At 36.0% G+C, this 18,545-nt stretch overlaps 1 pseudogene; it reads left to right on the top strand.

Moving 5' to 3' along the window:
* The first annotated feature begins 2,337 nt into the window (after positions 1 to 2,337).
* LOC141492210 (interleukin-15 receptor subunit alpha-like) overlaps positions 2,338 to 18,545 on the top strand; it is an 87,946-nt pseudogene continuing 71,738 nt past the window's right edge.

Below are 18,545 nucleotides of genomic sequence, written 5' to 3'. Positions count from 1 at the left end.
TCAGACTTTATTCACTCCTATTTTCTTCTTCTTTTATTCTAACACATACTGTTCATGACCAGATCCAATGATTTATTTAAAACCTTACTTTTGCAGCTAAATAGGCATAGTTCTATTTACAAGTTCCTGGGCAAGATTTTTCAATGTTCCCAATTCCATTGTATACTTAAAATTTTACAGATTGTAATGGTCTTTGTACTTTTGCAAGAATAATTTCTCATCAGGTAGATTGATAGTCATCCCCCTTAAAATGTACTAATATATACTCGGGGAGAAAGAGAACAATCATCACTGAGTACTCCCTTTTTGGGTAGTTGACCTACTTCCATCATTATTTTAACTTGGTTTACCTAAATTTCTTTTTCCTCCCAAGCCTGTAATTTTAACAGACATTCCATTTCTAAATATACTAGGATTCCCATTCATCAAAGAGGTCTCACCCCAATTTCAAAACAAAGAAGCAAACAAACTTTAGTAACAGTTGTATATCCATTTTTCTAATTTCTAATTAATTAATCTTATGAGAGACCGATATTTCCTCTGTCTGATCTCCCTTATTGGGGTTTGATCCCTATCTACTATTCTCCTTTAAAATGTTCTAATGAAGGATACAAAGGGGCAGATGGGGCTGAAGGAGCAACATTCAGAGCAGATACTTTATTTCCCACTTTTCTTTTATATAATTGTAACATGTCTGAAGTGGTGATCCCATCAATTTCCTCTTTCTTAACTCCTGCCTTTAAAAGTGAGGTAAACATTTCCTTCCTAGACATCCAATTATTGAATCCTGTCCTAGGTTTTGCCCACTCTTTAGATGTCTGGTCTCCTATATCCCTAAATTCTCCCAAGTCTCCTAATTGAGACAGCTTATCAATCACTTGTCCAAAGGATTCCCCATTTGAGGCTACCAACAGAGTTAAAATAAGATGTTTATAAGCAGGAGGAGCAGTTTTCACTATGGGGGCTCTATGTATGGAAATAACAGGGAACAGGGATGTCTGTATAACATCTGCTTCCCCCACCAAAACAAGTGTTTTCATAACTTCCTCTTTCAATCTCTGTATTCCATCCTTCAATGGATTTAGCCACATGGAAGTATCAGGGTATTGAGTATTTAGTCCAGAAGTCACTAATGGCAACATATTAGTACCAGCTCCCTGCTGTCCTACAGCAGTTTGGCTATGATCTCTTATTGCCTGCTAAACAAAAGGATTAGAAGTCAAACTTAAAAATTTAAGTCAATCTTTGGAATCCAACCAAACTCCTCCTGCCTCTCCATCACTCAGTCTCACAAGCCAAGAGATAGCAGATTTGCCTGGCCTCTGCAAAAGCCTACTTAACAAATCTGTTATTTCTTGTTGTGAATAATCTTCAGTGATCTCAGTAAATTGGGGGGGGGGGGTTATTTCCCTCTTTCTCATTTCTTCTCCTAACAATGGGTCTTACTTCTTCTCTTACATCAGGTATATCTCCTTCAATTATTTCGTCCCATCTTTCCTCATCTTCATCCCAAATATCACCATCCCAGTTATCAGGATCCCAATCCATATTAGCAGAAGCAATTACAGCATGAACCTTCTTTTTATTAACCTTTCCTCTCCTATTCCTATATTTATATTGTGCCACTCGCACCGCTGCTTTTTTTGCAAGATTCTGATAATTCCTGACCTGATCTCCCAGAATAAAATTTTGACACTGTGACATAGACATTCGCCCTTGCAGCTCAGCTACTTCTTTCTCCAGCTGTACTTTTTCTTCTTCCTTTCTATCTAGCTCTTGGCATACTTTACGATATGCTGTTAATAAAGCCCAGCCTCTCCTACATATACCTGTCATCTCTTTCCCTTTTTCCACAGGAATATTTGACATTCTGTTAATTGGGGTGGCTTGCCATTTCTTACTCGGCTACCCAAATCCTCACAAGATCCCGTATTTTGTGCCTAAACCTTTGCTAAAGAAGAGAATGGGGCATCCTCCCACCCTGGTACTTCGACAGGGACGGGGGTTTCTGTACTTTTCTAAAAGAGAGGCATTTGCACAACGAATCCTGTTCGTGACACCAGTTTATGTTTTGTGATTTTAATGAGGTTCAGATTCGTTCCTGCAAATGACGCTCTCACGCAGTTAAAAATGAAAGTATTTTCATTATACAATACAAGGAATAGATTGCTTACAGTAGCATCCAATACAGCAGATAATACATAAAAGACAAAGGATTATTAATACTGTAATCAAAATAGAAGAGAAAGATAAAGAAAACATCACTAATTCGGGGAGCACCAAGTCTCGAGATGTGAGGTCGGGGAACCCCAGTTTTCATCAACCCTCGAGGTCCGAATGGGAGACCACAGGCAGGACATCTCCTCCATGGGTGAGATTCCAATGAGGAGGAGGGGCTTACAACTTTTATACCTTTGAGGACAAAGAAGGCTCAGAGCCATCTAAGTTGAAAGGGATCCAATTCCCTTTTGCCTTCAGGTATAGGCTGAATTAATATGTTATTTTTTAAGGAAATGCCATTATGGGGCTGTAAGGTTTATTTTTATTAAATATCAGCATTGGGAGAATAGCCAGTTCCTCCCAATCCCGTTTTGTCTTTCCCAGGGATGGCTAGTTCCTGGGATGTCAGAAATACAGCCAAATCACATAAGGCATACTCCAAATGGTGAGTTCATATACCGGTTATTGCCTCAATTATGGCCTTCATACATATTGAAGAGGCCTTACATTAATAATTTGGTAATTATTAATTAGGAATTAGTAATTATCAATTCACTATTTCATCCTGAAATGCACATAAAATATCATCCATAAAATATATTAAGTATGTTTCTTTATATGTTTGTCTAATTGTTTTCAATGCCTTGGACACATAGTTTGATACATAGTAGGACTATTCTTCATACTCTGTGGTAAAACTTTCCAATTACATCTTTCATATGTTTCTCTGAGATTTATACCAGGTATGGAGAATGCAAAAAAATTTCCTATCCTTTTCTATTAAAGGAATAGTATAAAAAACAATCTTTTAAATCTATTACCCATAATGTCCAGTTCTTAGGAATCATAGAAGGAGTCAGTAATCCTGGTTGTGAAGCCCCTATTGTTTCCATTCTATTATTTACTTCCCTTAAATCTGTCAGCAGTCTCCATTTTCCTGATTTCTTTTTTATCACAAAAATAGGAGAATTCCAAGGGCTATTGGTCTCCTCTATGTGACCTTTTTCTGTCATTAACTAACTGTTTTAGAGCCATTAATTTGTCTTTTGAGAGGAGCCACTGTTCAACCCAAATCAGTTCTTTTGTTTTCCAACATATTTTCTCAACTCTATATCCTCTTTTTATTACATCCTCAACAATGGCTCCTATGAAAAAACCTTCTCTTCCTCATTACCAATCTTCACCTGCATATCTTTCAAGTTATCTCTTCCCCATAAATTAATAGGCAGTGTATTCAATATATATGGTTTAACTATATCTTCATCCTATTCCCAATATATATAACTTGAGCTCACCACTGTTACTTGTACATTACCTACCCCCGTTATTGGAGGACCCTGAGCAATCCCCCAATTTTTTGGCCACTGTTATGTTCATATAACTCATCTATCAGCTCCTATATCTATAAGACCCATAAATATTTTCCCTTCTATTTTTATTTCCATCATGGGTCTTATCTCCTTTATTTCTTGACTTCAATAAACCCCAGTTCTTCCAAATCCTTGAACTCCCATAATTTTTTCTCCTGTTTTCCCCTTCTTATAAGGCAGTAGGAACAATTAGTCTAATTTTTGTCCACTTTGTATTTCATATTTAGGAGTATTCCAACCCAAATGTATCATAATTGAATTTCCCCTAAAAATCCTCATCAGTAATTCCCTGGTTGACTAACAACCCAGCAGTGGGAAACTGAATACATCCCATGATTAAACTTGTAGTTCCTTGCGGCACTGTATAACCTGTAGCTATACACTCAATACCCATTGTCTCTGTTAAAGTAAAACATGCTGCAGAGCTCCCTCTTGTGGCATGTTTTAAATCGGACACTTTTAGTCTTGGTTCTGGAAAAGTGAATTCTCCTTGGTAATGCTCCTTGGTGGAGTCATAGATAGGACTGCCCCCCCCCATCTTTTGACGATCCTGGGCTGAACCCTTCTTTCAGTTTCCCAAAATCTGATTTCCCTCTTTGTCTGTTTTTGACCTACATTCAGATGCCCAATGTTTTCCTTTATTACATTTAGGGCCAGTTAAATGGAATCCAGTCTTTGAATCATTCCTTTTAAAGCAATCCTTTCTTAAAATGTCCTTTTTTTCACATAACTGAAACATGCCTTTTTCTGTACATTATTATTACCAAAAGTTGTCAGTACACTAGTTTGGTGTGACAAGGTTGCTACATAGTTATACCTGGCAATCATGTCTATAAGTGTCACATCCTTGCATTCACCTTGCTTATAATATGTATTACAACACTCCTTTGAACTACCTGTTGCAGCCTAACAAGAAAATGTGCAAAATCTTCATTAGCTCCTTGTTTTACTTTTGTAAATTAAGCGTTGCCACCTTCCTTTTCAAACAATTTCAACCACGCCTGTTTTGCAGCAATGGCTATTTGTTGGTATGCTTGCAAGCTATACCCAGTTTGTTTATCTACTCCTGCCCATGGAGCAGAGCCAGTGAGCATTTCAAATGCTATTCTTCACCCTGCTGCTTCATTTCTTTTAGCTTGAATGATACAATTCTCAAAAAATTCAGTTTTCCATATTAAATAATCTCCTAGTGTAAGAGCAGTTTTTGCTCTCCTAGTCCAATCTTCTGGGCTATTATTTGTCTAACTAATGTTTCTATCTTAGTTAAAACACATGGGTTAGTATAGCTATACATGCTTGTTGTTGATTTTAATTCCTTAAATGTTTGTAATCTAGATTATTGTATTCTCTCAAAACATTCCCTGAATTCTTTGGATCAAGTCTCTCAAATATTGGAAAGGAGAACAATAATTCTTTCATGTCCCATGGAATCTCCTCTTTTCTATTCACTGCTTTTTGAGCAGCCCTTTGCACAATATTCATGTGCCCCTTATCTTTGTTATGTTTTCTTCTTTAGACTGTGAAGGAGCAGAAGGTAGGTTATTCAGGTTAGGAAAAGGTGTCATTGGACATATCCCCTTTACGGTGTCATTGCACATATCCCCTTTACCTGTTGTCTTTTAGTCCACTCTGCACCCTACAGAATGTCCAGATATTTTCTTTCCTTTCAAGACTAATTCCCCTCCAGATCGTCCTGTTTGGGCACGAGTTATCACTTGCAAAACATCAGGTGTATGTCTGAACAATAATGAGAGCCAGTTTGAAGAGACAGGACAAAATAAGTAATGAAAGCCTCCAACACTTCATGTCGTGAAAGCCATCTCTTAAATTTATTATTGAATATCCAGATTCTTATTAACAAAACTTATCTGAGACATAATAATCAGATAGAGACCAGCTGGATGGCTTCCATGGTTTAAATTTGTAATATTTATCCTTTCAAGTCTGTGATTTCCTTATCAGAAAGTTTCCCATACACGTCTAGTTCCACAGATGTTTAGGTCAGGGTTCACTGGTGAGCCTACTAATCCATCTAATGAACAAGAATATATGCTTGTTCTTGGTCACTTTAGTTCCAGGGATATCTATGTCCTCACTCCTATGGAAGCCAGCCCTCAGTAAGAGACAGCCCCTCCCCACCTATAGCTCACTGTATTATATACAGTGAATAAGCACTTCCTTTAACTAGAAGATTGCCCATCATCTAGAATTCATTCTCAGGTGTCCTTTGCTGGTTTTCATCCCCATCATTCTCTTTCTCACATCACAATTAGTCAGAGATTATCACAGAAAAATCTCAAATTATCACTATTACTTTTATCTTTCTCATATTACTCAGGTGCTTTTTACAGCAAGCAATCACAGTTTGGGGATATATAACCACAATAACATTGGAAATAAATTGGAAATTTTCTATAAAAACAACTTTACATTAAACCTGTTTAACTATTAGCCATGCTAAAAATAGAAATCTTTACTTTCAGAATCTTCAAACTATTAGAACCTTTCAGAGGACTTTATATCTTCAACATATGCTATTAATTCCAATGTAACAAAACAGTAATAAGAATAACACATTAACAATTCGATTTTAGGGGCAGCTAGGTGGCGAAGTGGATAGAGCACAGGCCCTGGAGTCAGGAGTACCTGAGTTCAAACCCAGCTTCAGACACTTAATAATTACCTAGCTGTGTGGCCTTGGGCAAGCCACTTAACCCCATTTGCCTTGAAAAAAAGCAACCTAAAAAAAATTCGATTTTACAAATCAGTCTTTCCCTTATTACATTATGCATAAACCCACAGATCTACACTAAGTTCCAAACACATTGCTTAGAAATTTTCAGGGATTTTGGGGGGGGGGGGGGTGGCTTGGGGAGGATCATGATTTTTGATATTTCCCCCTCCTTAGCAATCAGGTATTAATTCCAGGTTTCAATATCATTTCATTGGCTCCAAATGGCTTATATTTTCACAACAGATCAATTATAATGGTAGAACACATAACTGATAAAGACTTATCAACATTTTAATCATCAATAATTTACCATATAGTGGGTTACACAACTTTTAATTGCCCAATTGCTCTTCAGAGTTTCCCATACGAGCAGAAAGAATCCCAAGGTCAGGACATGCTTTGCAGTTTCCTGTTCACTATCCCTCTGAGTTTGCAATTACCATGAAGGAAGAAATCCACAATCTTGACCTCTTTAAAATTCAACCTACATTAAACACAAGGTTTCTATGCTGACATTATATTCCCTTTATATAAAACAAAACAACAAAAAGGTGTCTTTAACATTAAACTCATTTCTGTTTTACATACTTATTTACCTCTTATCCCAAATATATTTTTTAAAAAATTTACTTGTAATTTATTTTAGGTAATGGGGTTAAGTGACTTGCCCAAGGTCACACAGCTAGGCAATCATTATGTGTCAGAGGTCAAATTTGAACTCAGGCCCTCCTGACTCTAGGGCCAGTGCTCTATTCACTATGCCACCTAGCTGCCCCAAATATACTTTTATTTTCAAAAAGAAAATTTAATCATTCATGCATATATATATATTTATATTACATTTATGCCAACAACAGTACACACACACACATATATATATATATATATATATGCTAAGTGATGAATTTAAAAAATTAACAATCAACTTGACTAAATCTTAATTTAGAATTTTTTCCTTTCTTTTTAAACACAGGGGAATTTCCTTTCAAAAATCTCAAGTCTCTCAGCCACTTATTTTAATTGATTGTCTATTACACACCACATGTGCATCTTGTTTTCCCCCTTAAAGCTAAGGGATTAAGTGTCAAGGCTATTAAAGTCAAGTTGCCTGCCCCCCCCCCCCATTGATGCAGCTCTTCTCAGACTGAATTCTTAGACCTGTTGGCAGACTGGAGTTAAGGGTTCTAATGAAATGGGGATAAGATTGAGTACTACTTGTAGGCCTAACCCAGGGAGAAGATATGGAGGGTTCCCTCACATTGATTTGGTAACTTACAGTCTTTATTCAGTTGGGGCATGAATAAAGCTTCTAGGAATAAGAACTCTTCCCTGCCTCCCCACTGCTATCCCCTAGGGGGGAGGGGTGGTGCAAAGAGGGAGAGAGGTTAACTCTATTCCTTTTCTCTCAAAGAAAGAAAGAGAAATGCAGACTGAGCAGATAGGATGGATTAAGGATGCCACAGGTCTTCTGTGGAGTCCCCAGACTTCAGGTTTACCAGGGGCTGTTGCTTGGATAGAAAGAGTCCATGAGAGTTCCCTACTCTTCCTCATCAAAAGTCATAAGAGAGGGGCTATTCACACCTCCTTTTCTAACTCAGAGAATTATCTTTTAAAATGTTCTAACTGACCACAGCTGAAGCATTCATACCCTTCCACTCTACTTCCCTTTCTTTCCCCTTCCTTCATTCTCCCCAACCTTCTTTTTCTCTGATCCCTTTGCTTGTGCCCCTATACAGGTAGATTCTCCCATAGCTACCTCCCTAACAGCCTGAAGCACAATCCTGGCTTCTTTTTCTGTTTCTCATCTGTAAGACCCTGAGTTTCGAAACCTATGAACTTTTGCCTAAATTCTGCTCCTAAGTTTCTGCCTGGTCATCTATGGGACCATGCAACAGGGGAACCTCCCCGAGGACCTGCATTCAATGATAACATGCCACACTATCTCAAGACAACCAGCAGATGCTTGGAACTCCCCTACTGAACAATATATAAGGTCTCTCCTCACTTTACTTGGGGTTCCAGGATCCTAGCCCTGTCCTAGGATGGAACCCTAGCTCAAGCTAGTTTAATAAACCCTTGCTATTGCATCTCCATCATGTCTAGTGCCTCTGTTCCATAACTGGGGACTTTTCTCAGACCTAACACATCTTCTCTCCCAACATAAATTTTCTGCACCTCCCTTTAAAATTTCTCAAGTGATAGTGCATTCCATCCTTTTAATTTCTACAATTTCTTAATAATATCAGGCCAGGCTTTGGTGACAAAATTTACCCTCAACATGCTTTTGTCGCATTTTCCCTCATTCTCTCAAGAAATTTAGAAGGTGTCTCATCCTTCTCTTGGAACACTTCAGAAGTTTTCTTCAAATTTTGGAATTTAGGGACAGTTTCCTAGATCCCTGAGATGATGAGGTGCCTCAAATCTTGCATGTGTCTTCTATGAGCTAGGTTATTATTATTCCAGCCCAGATCTACATTAGGATATTTAACTTCTGCAAGTAGAACCCCTAGGACTGGGTGGTATCTCCTCTCCCACCCCTCCATGATTGCCTCCTGAACTCTCCTCTATCATCCCCAGAGAAGAGGACATTCAAGATTGATATTAATCCCCTCCCCCACCAAGTGAAGAGGTTGGATCCTAAAACTTGCTCCATTTGGTCAGATAATTCTCCTGGATCTTATCTTCTTTTTTTGAATGCCCTGAATTCTGATCTACTCAAAGGAACATTCTTATAGCCTGTCCCCACCCCCTTTGTCCTCCCATTGGCATCTTCCATAATTTAAACAAAGATGATTAATTAGCTTGGAAGGGAAGATTCTCTACCCCTTTTGCATCACTCCAGCTCCTTTCTTAACCAAGAAAAAGATTATTTATCTTCCTTCTCTGCCCTTGCTCTGGGACTTTATCCTCAGTTTTCTCCTCTCTAGGAACAGTTGGAGGACTTAGAGTGAACTAAGGATCAGGCCATGGAATATAAGGTGGGGGTGGCACTGCCAGGGTATCCACCTGTGCTTCTTGTCCCTTCCTACCTTATTCAAAAGTAATTTCATATCCCCAATTACCCAGCATGCTTGCATTTTCTTCCTCTTCCTTGTTTAGAGAGATCATTTTATTCACAAAAATACTCAAAATTTTGCATACCCAATCCTCAATGGATCAGGATTTTGGCCACCATAGTTTTCTTTCTTTACTCAGGATAGTACTTCTATTATCCTAGTTAGTTAAATTTCTTCCCAGTGGATTTCTTCAGGGTATCTGAGGGCTTCTTCTCCTCCTCTCTCCCCTTCCAGGTGCCTTTTTTGATCCACAGCCTCTTATCTAGGATCCCCCCCCCCATTAGGGTTATTTAGAAAAGGGACTTCTAAGCCACAAAAAAAGCAGTACTATAGGCATTCCTTTCCTACCTTTCTAGATTGATTTCCCAATTAATCTCCCAATTGTTCCATTACTCTCCCTCCCTTTCTCTCCCATCAATATGGAGGTTCCATATCTATTCAGGGATTCACTGCAGCGAACCCTGGAAAAGAAATGGGAATCTGCTTGAAATCAAACCATGAATGCTCTTTCCTTGACCTCTTTTGGGGTTCCCTCAAGGGTTTTGTAGATCCTGGAGGTACAAGTCTCCAAACTCTTATCAATATGAAAAATAAATCTGCTGGCATGAGGAAAGAAGCTTTTATTAATGGATCTTGCAAAACACAGGTGCCCCCTAATGTAAGACAATCTGAGGTCCAGTAATATCCAATATATAGTTTTGGAGGTTCTTCTCCCCTCTCTCCTGAGTTCTCATAGACTCTCATCATTAGAGTTACAATCTAAGAGCTCTACCCATCCCATGGCATGTCTCTAATATGTTCTCCCCCTGGATCATATGAAGCATGTTATATTAATGAACCCCAGTTGTTACAGGAGGCATGCAATTTAATATGTATGAATCTAATTGTGCAAACTCAGTTGTGTTAGACCAGAAGCTCTAGGTCAACCTAGGTTAATTGGGGTCAGATTCATTACAATCTTGGGCTCTGCATCTTGAATGAGATAGATGGTCTTTCCCAGTTTTGTGATTCACTGTGGTTACTCCCCTTTGTAATGTATATCTTAGACAGCCTCATCCCTGTAGAAACCAAAATAACCTACATTCCTCATTGCCCAAACTTGGGGGCACACTTTTCCTTAAGAAGAAACAGAATCCAGGGTAATGGACTTAGCTTAGAGAATACATATATGTAGCAAAGTGTTATCTCTTCATCTCTTCTCCTAATTAACCTCTCTCTCTCTCTCTCTCTCTCTCTCTCTCTCTCTCTCTCTCTCTCTCTCTCCCTCCCTAAAGAAATTCCTCATGGAATACCCCTTAGCTATGGTGCAACTTTTTTATAAACTCCTTGTAGAGTCTTTAAGTTGCTTTACATTAGAGAATCTAATTTATTTTTTATATGTCTCTCAGTTCATGATGCAAATACTGCTCATTAAAGCCAGAGCCCAGCTCAATCCTTACTTGAGGCTTTGTTTGGAATTTTATGGGTCAGAATGTGTGTAAAATAGTAATTGTTTCTATTTTAGCCAGAAACTCTGAGGGCCTTCCCTTGTCAAAATAAGCCTTTTGTGAAGGCAAAATTATTCTCTAAATCACTAAATTGTCTCAGACAAACTAACTTGAGAACTACCCTAGTTTAAAAAGGTCGAGGTCTCTCACTACATAAAAAGGGGTCATCAGTAATTTTCTTGACCTATATCTTTCCACTGGACTCCAATGGCTCTGGAGGAAAGAGTGAGATTAATGACTTTGCACAGCTCTGCTTCATTTAAATTCAATTGGTTTTCAAGTCAAGGCATCACATTTCTGAGGTCATCAGGCCTATTCGAGAATGAAGGATGAACAGTAACAGTTGCTCATCAGTCTCTATTGTTCAAGTGATACTGGTAGGATGGCTATGGAAATTACCAAATCTTCTGACCTTTGAAAGTTTACAGTCATCTTCCAATTTTTGGGGTGGGGAAGAGCCAGAGATTTTTTAATAAGTTTACTCTCAGGGTTTGCTTTGTACTTTTTATATCACTGGGCTGACCCAGAACTCAGATCCCAGGTTGCAAAATGATTTTCTTTTTTATGTAAGCTCTATGTTTTCGTTGTTGTTTGTATTTTCTTTTTTTTATAATTTTATTTTATTTTTTAGGTTTTTGCAAGGCAATGGGGTTAAGTGGCTTGCCCAAGGCCACACGGCTAGGTAATTATTAAGTATCTGAGACTGGATTTGAACCCAGGTACTCCTGACTCCAGGACTGCTGCTTTATCCAATGCGCCACCGAGGCACTCTGTTGTTTGTCTTTTCTTCTTGAAGAAGATCATAACATCAGAGATGTGATGTTATGACATGCAAGTGAATTGGATTTAAGTAGGATGGGGTGTGGGTTTATAAAGTCATCAGCCTCACTTTCTGCTGCTTAGTCATTTGGGTCCAGTGGTCAGAGTTTGAATCTCCTCAGCCAATACCCAACATTTCTTTTTGAGTTTCATTTCATTTCATCCAGTTACTTCAAGCATTCTAGTGCTTCATCCTCTTTTAACTAGATTAGATTGTTCACACTTACTTTAAAACCTATGATTGATGGATTAGTTTAATAGCACTGTTCTGACCTGAAAAAGATATTAGGCTAGGAATGTTGACTAAATTGACCTCTTTCATTATTTAGGCATATACATGTATACATAGGAGATTGAATTAAATGATAATGATAGTGATGAAGAGATTTTTCTATGCATATATATGTATAATTTACATATATGTATGATGTAGCTAATATACAAATATATACATACATCTATAAAACATGCTTGATAAAGCAGCTTGCTGACGAGACTAGAAATGAGGATTTTATTCTGGGAAGGGCATCATGTTTGTGGAAATGAAGCCAGGCAAAGCAGTTGATGAAAAGTGTGGGACTCAGGAAGGTTCAGAGAATTAATATCCAGACAGATGAATACTTTAATGCTTATAGAAAGGTCATAAAACTTTTCAAAATGTTCTATGTTAGGTTCTAAAGGAAAAACAGTGCCTTCCCCTTCAAATTTAGACAGGCACAGTTATAGTGTCCTAGGAGTCAGGAAGACCTAGATTCAAACACTTCATCTAATAAATACTTTCTTTGTGACCCTGAATAAATCACATAATCTCCCAGTGCCCTAGGTAATTCTTGAAGATTATAAATTTCAAAGAAGCTCCTGACCTGCAATAATGGAGAAATTTAAATCATTCAGGAGTTAGATATAGAACAGAAATCAAAGGTCTAATCATTATCTCTTTCCCTTTTGGGTAAATAAAAGCAATGAAATGAGATAATAGAAGAAAAGAAAAAAAAGAAAAATATCAATACACATTTACACTTATCTATATACACACCCATATATAAAACATCTCTGGGAAAAGTCCAACATCCAAAAATCCTAAGGGATTTGAAGTGAGTCTAAAAGATTAGGAAGCATTTCTTTTTATCTATGTGCTCAAAGCAAGTAAACAATACATTTTGCAAGGAACAAATCAACCACCAATAACCTGAAAGAATATTCAAAATGGTTATGAATCAGAGAAATGAAAATTAAAACAATACTGAGGTATCATCTTAAATGCACAAAGTTCCCAAACATGGTAAAAGATGAAAAAAGTCAATGTTATATCACCTATTGGAAAATAAAGCATACTTACTCATTGCTGGTAGAGCAATAAATTAATCATTGTTTTTGAAAGCAATATGAAATTATTTAATAAAGGTCACAAAATTGTTTCTACTTTTTTTACCTAGCAATACCATTAACTTTTTGAGATCCCAGGATGGCAGAAGTTTAGGTAAGAAAAGAACTAGCTACATGCCACCCCCCCAAAAAAAATTCCTGTGGTTATTTTAAGAGTAAAAAAATCATTATGTAGAGACTGTGTTTCGACCTTTCTTTGTATTCTCTGTATTTGATACAAATTACTCTTATGTAACTGGGCACTTAAAAATACTACAAGATTGCCTGATAGGAATATCAAGATATTAAATGGAAGTAAAATTCAAGTTAAATATAATACAATTCACCAGCATTTTCTTATTAAGATCACAAGATACAACTTAGTTCTTTAGCTCTATGTTCTCAGAATATCTCTATACACTTAAAATTATGGATACCAAAAAGCTTTTGTTTATATGGGTTATAATTTTCAATATTTAGTATATTAGCTAGGTACTATACTGGATAGAGCACTGAGCCTGGAGTTAGTAATAACTCAGTAATATCTATAATAATAAAATAGCCTGTTAGTCCTGGGAAAGTTACTTAATTTCTGTTTATCTCAGTTTCCTCAACTGTAAAATAGATAATACCTCCCAAGGTTGTTGTGATGAGATAAGAAATAGAAGGTGTTGGAGCAGCTAAGTGGCCCAGTGAGAGCACCAGCCCTGCAGTCAGGAGTACCTCAGTTCAAATCCGGCCTCAGACACTTAATAATTACCTAGCTGTGTGGCCTTGGGCAAGCCCATTTGCCTTACAAAAATACTTCAATAATACTTCAAAAGAAAAAAGAAATGGAAAGTGTTTAGCATCGTATCTGACACATAGACAGGTGACCATATTGTCTCAGTCTATTAAAAATTAAACCACTTCAGCATTATTATGAAAAAAACATTTTTGATATCTCAGAACATAGGAAAAGATTTTGGGTACCCCCAGGTGTCACTGGACCCCACTTTGAGAACTGTTGCTCTAACATATGCTATAGCATATGGCAAACAGGTCCCCTTCCAGAAAATTCTGACCAGTTTCAAGCATTATTTTGGGGTTTGACAAATATTTTAGGAAAAGTTCTATGTATGTTTTGTGTATTGTGTGTCTATATTTATCTAATTTGTTAAAGTATATCAATAAAAAGAGTGAAAAATAGTCTCCAGAAATAGTCTTCTAATTACCTGCCTGTAGTCATTGCTACACAGCCCTAACTTGTTCACAATTCATGTTTTATAAACAATATAAAGTTGTGAATAGCATATTTAATTGCCCTCCCATTCTTATTCCTCATAAATCTCATCAAATAGGCAAGTATGTATACATTTATAGTATTAAAATAGCTTCTACTATTTGTGCCATTGACTGATTTCAAATATTTTATCTCAATTTTAAGCATTCATATGTAAAATTCATTTATTCTTTAATTTTATTACCCTGTATTTTTTTTAAATATATGTAATTGCATCTGTTTCTTCCTTGCTCCAAGTTAAGAGAGCTAGAAGTCAATCCCTGATCATTTTCAAACCAGGCCCAGCTATAAACTTTAGATTTAATGTAAGTGCAATTCAATGACCATCTGATTAGGATAGAAGCAATAAATGTTCATTTCACCATGCCAGTGACTTTAACATCAGTGGACAATCATTTCCCCTACAGTGTAATCATCCCTGAACAGACAAAGAGATGATTCAATATTATAATTTTATCTTGACAAGAGCATATGACTTTTGGGATGAATTAAGTACTGACATTCAAAATTTCATGGCTAATTTTCATATTTCTGGATGAACTTTAGTACCAAATGCCCTTTAAAAAGCCTTTTTTTTTTAAAGAGGCTTTAAGATATTACAGGACTCTCTTTTCTTTCAGTAAGGTATTTGAAATTACATTCATTTTGCTTTGTTCAGAAAATTGTTAATCCAAATTTGTCATCATTCTTGTGTTTTTTAACAAAATGTGTTCAAGTTTTTTTTGAAATTGTTCTAAATAGTGATAAAGAACATGAGAGCGATTGAATTACTTTTGAAGCAGGTTCAATTGGTAACTGAGATTAGGCTAGGATTATGCTAAAATTGAAAGACTAGATGGAGTCAAGAAAGGATAGAACAATGTCAAAGGCAGCTGCTCCATTAAAAATGAAGGAGGGCTAGGCAATTTTTTGAAAGCAACTAGCAATCAGAGTAAGATAGTCTTTGATCTTTCTTGGGATTGAAATACCACTAGACTGAAAAAAGTTTCCCATGGATCTTAAAATCTGGAACCAAATTTACAATAAAACTACTTTGGATTATTTTGCCTTTTTTCCTCAAGATTTTATAAAAATAGACTTTATAGTGAGCAAGAAAATCATATTCAATTCAATTCCAAGAGCTATTTTACAGGTAAAAAGAAAAAAAAATTGTTTTATTTTGAACTTACCATCTTATAATTTGTTGGATAGAAATAATTTTATTGCAATTTATTAATTATTGGGAAAATATTAGGCTACCCAAGTCATCCTTTAAATAACATTTAAAGCATTTTTATTATTTTTTCCTAAAGATAATGTGCATATTCTAGAATCAATGACTTCTAAACTATATTTCATAATTATTTAGTCAAGATGAAGATGCTCCAACTCAAGATTTTTGCAACTTAAAAACATTTTTAAAATTTGAAATAAAATAAATACTAATATACTATAGTTATGCCCCTCAATTACTTGGGAGTGACCCCTAAGTTCTCAAAAAATAATTTCAGTGATTGCCATCTCTGGCAGGTGTAAATAAGCTAAAAAGATTTAGGGTATCATCTCAAAATTAGATTCTGTGCATATCATCCTTGCTAAGTTCAATGAAACATCATTGGAAAGTTAAGTAGTTAATTACATATATACATATATATATATATATATACATATATATATATATAAAATAATTCATGGATACCATGTATTAAGGAGGAACTGCAATCAGCATCAATCAAAGAAGTAACTACCCTGCAAAATGCAAATCTTTGGATGGATCACATACCTATTTTGAGGTCCTCAATGAAAATATGCAAATAACATGTTTTTTTGTCTTTCTCTTTTGCCTTACTCCCAGATACTATTTTCTTCCTGAGCTTCAAGACACTATACTCTCCTGCTTTTATTCCTACTTCACTACTTTGTCCTTCTTTTCTGGCTCCTCATCTTCAAAGGATGGACCTCTAAAGGTCTGATAGGTACTGAGGACCTCTAAAGTCAGGAAGACATGAATTCAAATGCAATTACTAGCTGAGCAAGCAATAACATCCCTTTGCCTATTTCCTCATTTATAAAAAACGAGAATAATAATAGCATCTATTTTCCAAGGTTGTTGTGAAGATAAAGTAAAATAATATTTGTAAAGTACTTTGTATACCTTAAATGTCCAAAATTAAAGAGAATGGTGTTCCCTACTGGCCTTCTTCTCTTTATGCTCTTGACAATTGATTTTCTTTCACAGCTTCATACTTCATCTATATTCAAATGGTACACATATGTATGTTTCTGACTGATCACTTTCCTGAGTACCAAAGCTGCACTTCTAATCACCTGCCTGAATGTTCCCTTAGCACCTCAAACTCATGGCCCCCAAATGGCCTTTCCCTTTACCTCAGTGTTCTGTGTCAAAACCTTGGATTTTTTTTTTTGACTCAGTCTTCTTAAATATTATGTCATATATTTGAAAAAAATGCTCTGCAAAGAGTCTGGAACAGAGTAGACATTATAAAAATGGTTATTTCCTTCCCTATATTCACTACCATAATATTTCTCACATCCATTCTTTATTTTTTTTCTCATGATGGTTATCTCTGTTCAAACTCTTATGACCTACCTGGTCTACTGGAATAATCTTCACAATGCCTTTCTAGATATTCTTTTTTGACCTTCTTCCTCAGACCTCAAATAACACTTTGTTTTGTGACTCTTTAATACACTTGTGATATAATACTACATTATAGCTAACTCTGCTAGTCTCTTATTCTCCTAATTATATTTCATGAGTGATGGGGATACTTTCTAGTTAAAATTTGTGTAATTCCCTTTCTCTGGTGTAGCAGCATTGTTCTGGATTAATTAACGTTGATTGACCTTTGAATGAATAAATGGTCTCCTGGTCTCCAGCGCATTCCTTCTAATACATACTACTTACTATTGCCAGACAAATCTTCTTTAGGGATATACCTAATATACCTATTCATTTTATTCTATTGCTTAAAAACCTTTTGTGGATCCCATCTCATAAGTAAAATTCAATCTTTCTTGCTGGTTTTCAAGGTCCTCCATAGTCTGACACCACCTTAACTTTCCTGTTGCATATTTTGTATTGTTTCCTGCTATGAAACACTAGATCCAGATGAACTCAATTACTCCCTGTTCCTTGAATATATTCTGAATTTTCCTACTTTGATGCCTTTGTTCATGAAGAAACCTGTATAGATTGTACTTCCTCTTCCTCTTTGCATGTTAACTTCATACCCAACCTTCATAGTTCAAGCAAACTCCTACTATTTCCTGGAACTTTCTCTGTGTTTGGACTTTAAAGAGGTTGTTTTTCACTAATGTAATAATTTAATTATAAATTCATCTATGATATGTTAAGTTGTATTTCCAGTAAGCAACTTATGTAAACCAAGAAAAGTAAGGCATCTATTTAATTTAAGTCTTAAATTCTCCACAGACTTTGGCACTATGTAGACAACAGAGATATAGAATATAATGAAAAACCATGTGATAAATTTATTGAATATGAGAATAAATCTCCTGGAGCAATGCCGCTTTTCTCATTATTGATTCCCTCTACCACTAATATAATCTCTATTAAAGGAAGAGAAAGCAATATGTAGTGAAAGGGAATAGAGGACAGGGCTGGTGGGAAGAACATTGAAAACCAAACTGACCTGAAATAATCTTACTATCCATTTCTTAGTTGTCATTCATATGGTAATTTACAATTTTTGTAATTTAACTAACTGATATTTCAGGTCAATGTTAATGACACATCATTAACTCAAACATAGAAAAATTCAATGTGTCTAGGACAAAGTTAGGGCTTTTAAATTGCAGGATCTTCCTAGATCCATGGATAAAACTGAATTTTCACATATATGAACACTGCCAGGGATAAATTGAAGACCCTTTCCTCTCATGATCATTTGGCTTGGTATCTGTTCAATACTTAGGCATTTAAACTGTCAGTACTGAGAGAAAATTTATAGACAGGAAACCTGGATAATGAAGAAGCAAAGAACTGTTTTTTATAAGTGTCTATATTTAGCTATTTTGAGTAATCTAAGAAAGATAAGGTATAAAACAAGGAAGAAAAAAAGATAGAATCTATCTTGGAAAGTGTAAGCCACATTATCACTATTCAGTGAGTCACATCAAAAGGACTGCTTGTTCTACTATAAATAAGTCGCTTAATCAGGACACAAACAATGCTATCCCATAAAGGGT

Source organism: Macrotis lagotis, chromosome 6 (assembly GCF_037893015.1).
Source record: "Macrotis lagotis isolate mMagLag1 chromosome 6, bilby.v1.9.chrom.fasta, whole genome shotgun sequence".
Lineage (NCBI taxonomy): Eukaryota > Metazoa > Chordata > Mammalia > Peramelemorphia > Peramelidae > Macrotis > Macrotis lagotis.
The sequence above is the reverse complement of the archived record's forward strand: the minus strand, read 5'-3'. Positions and strand labels throughout refer to the sequence as shown.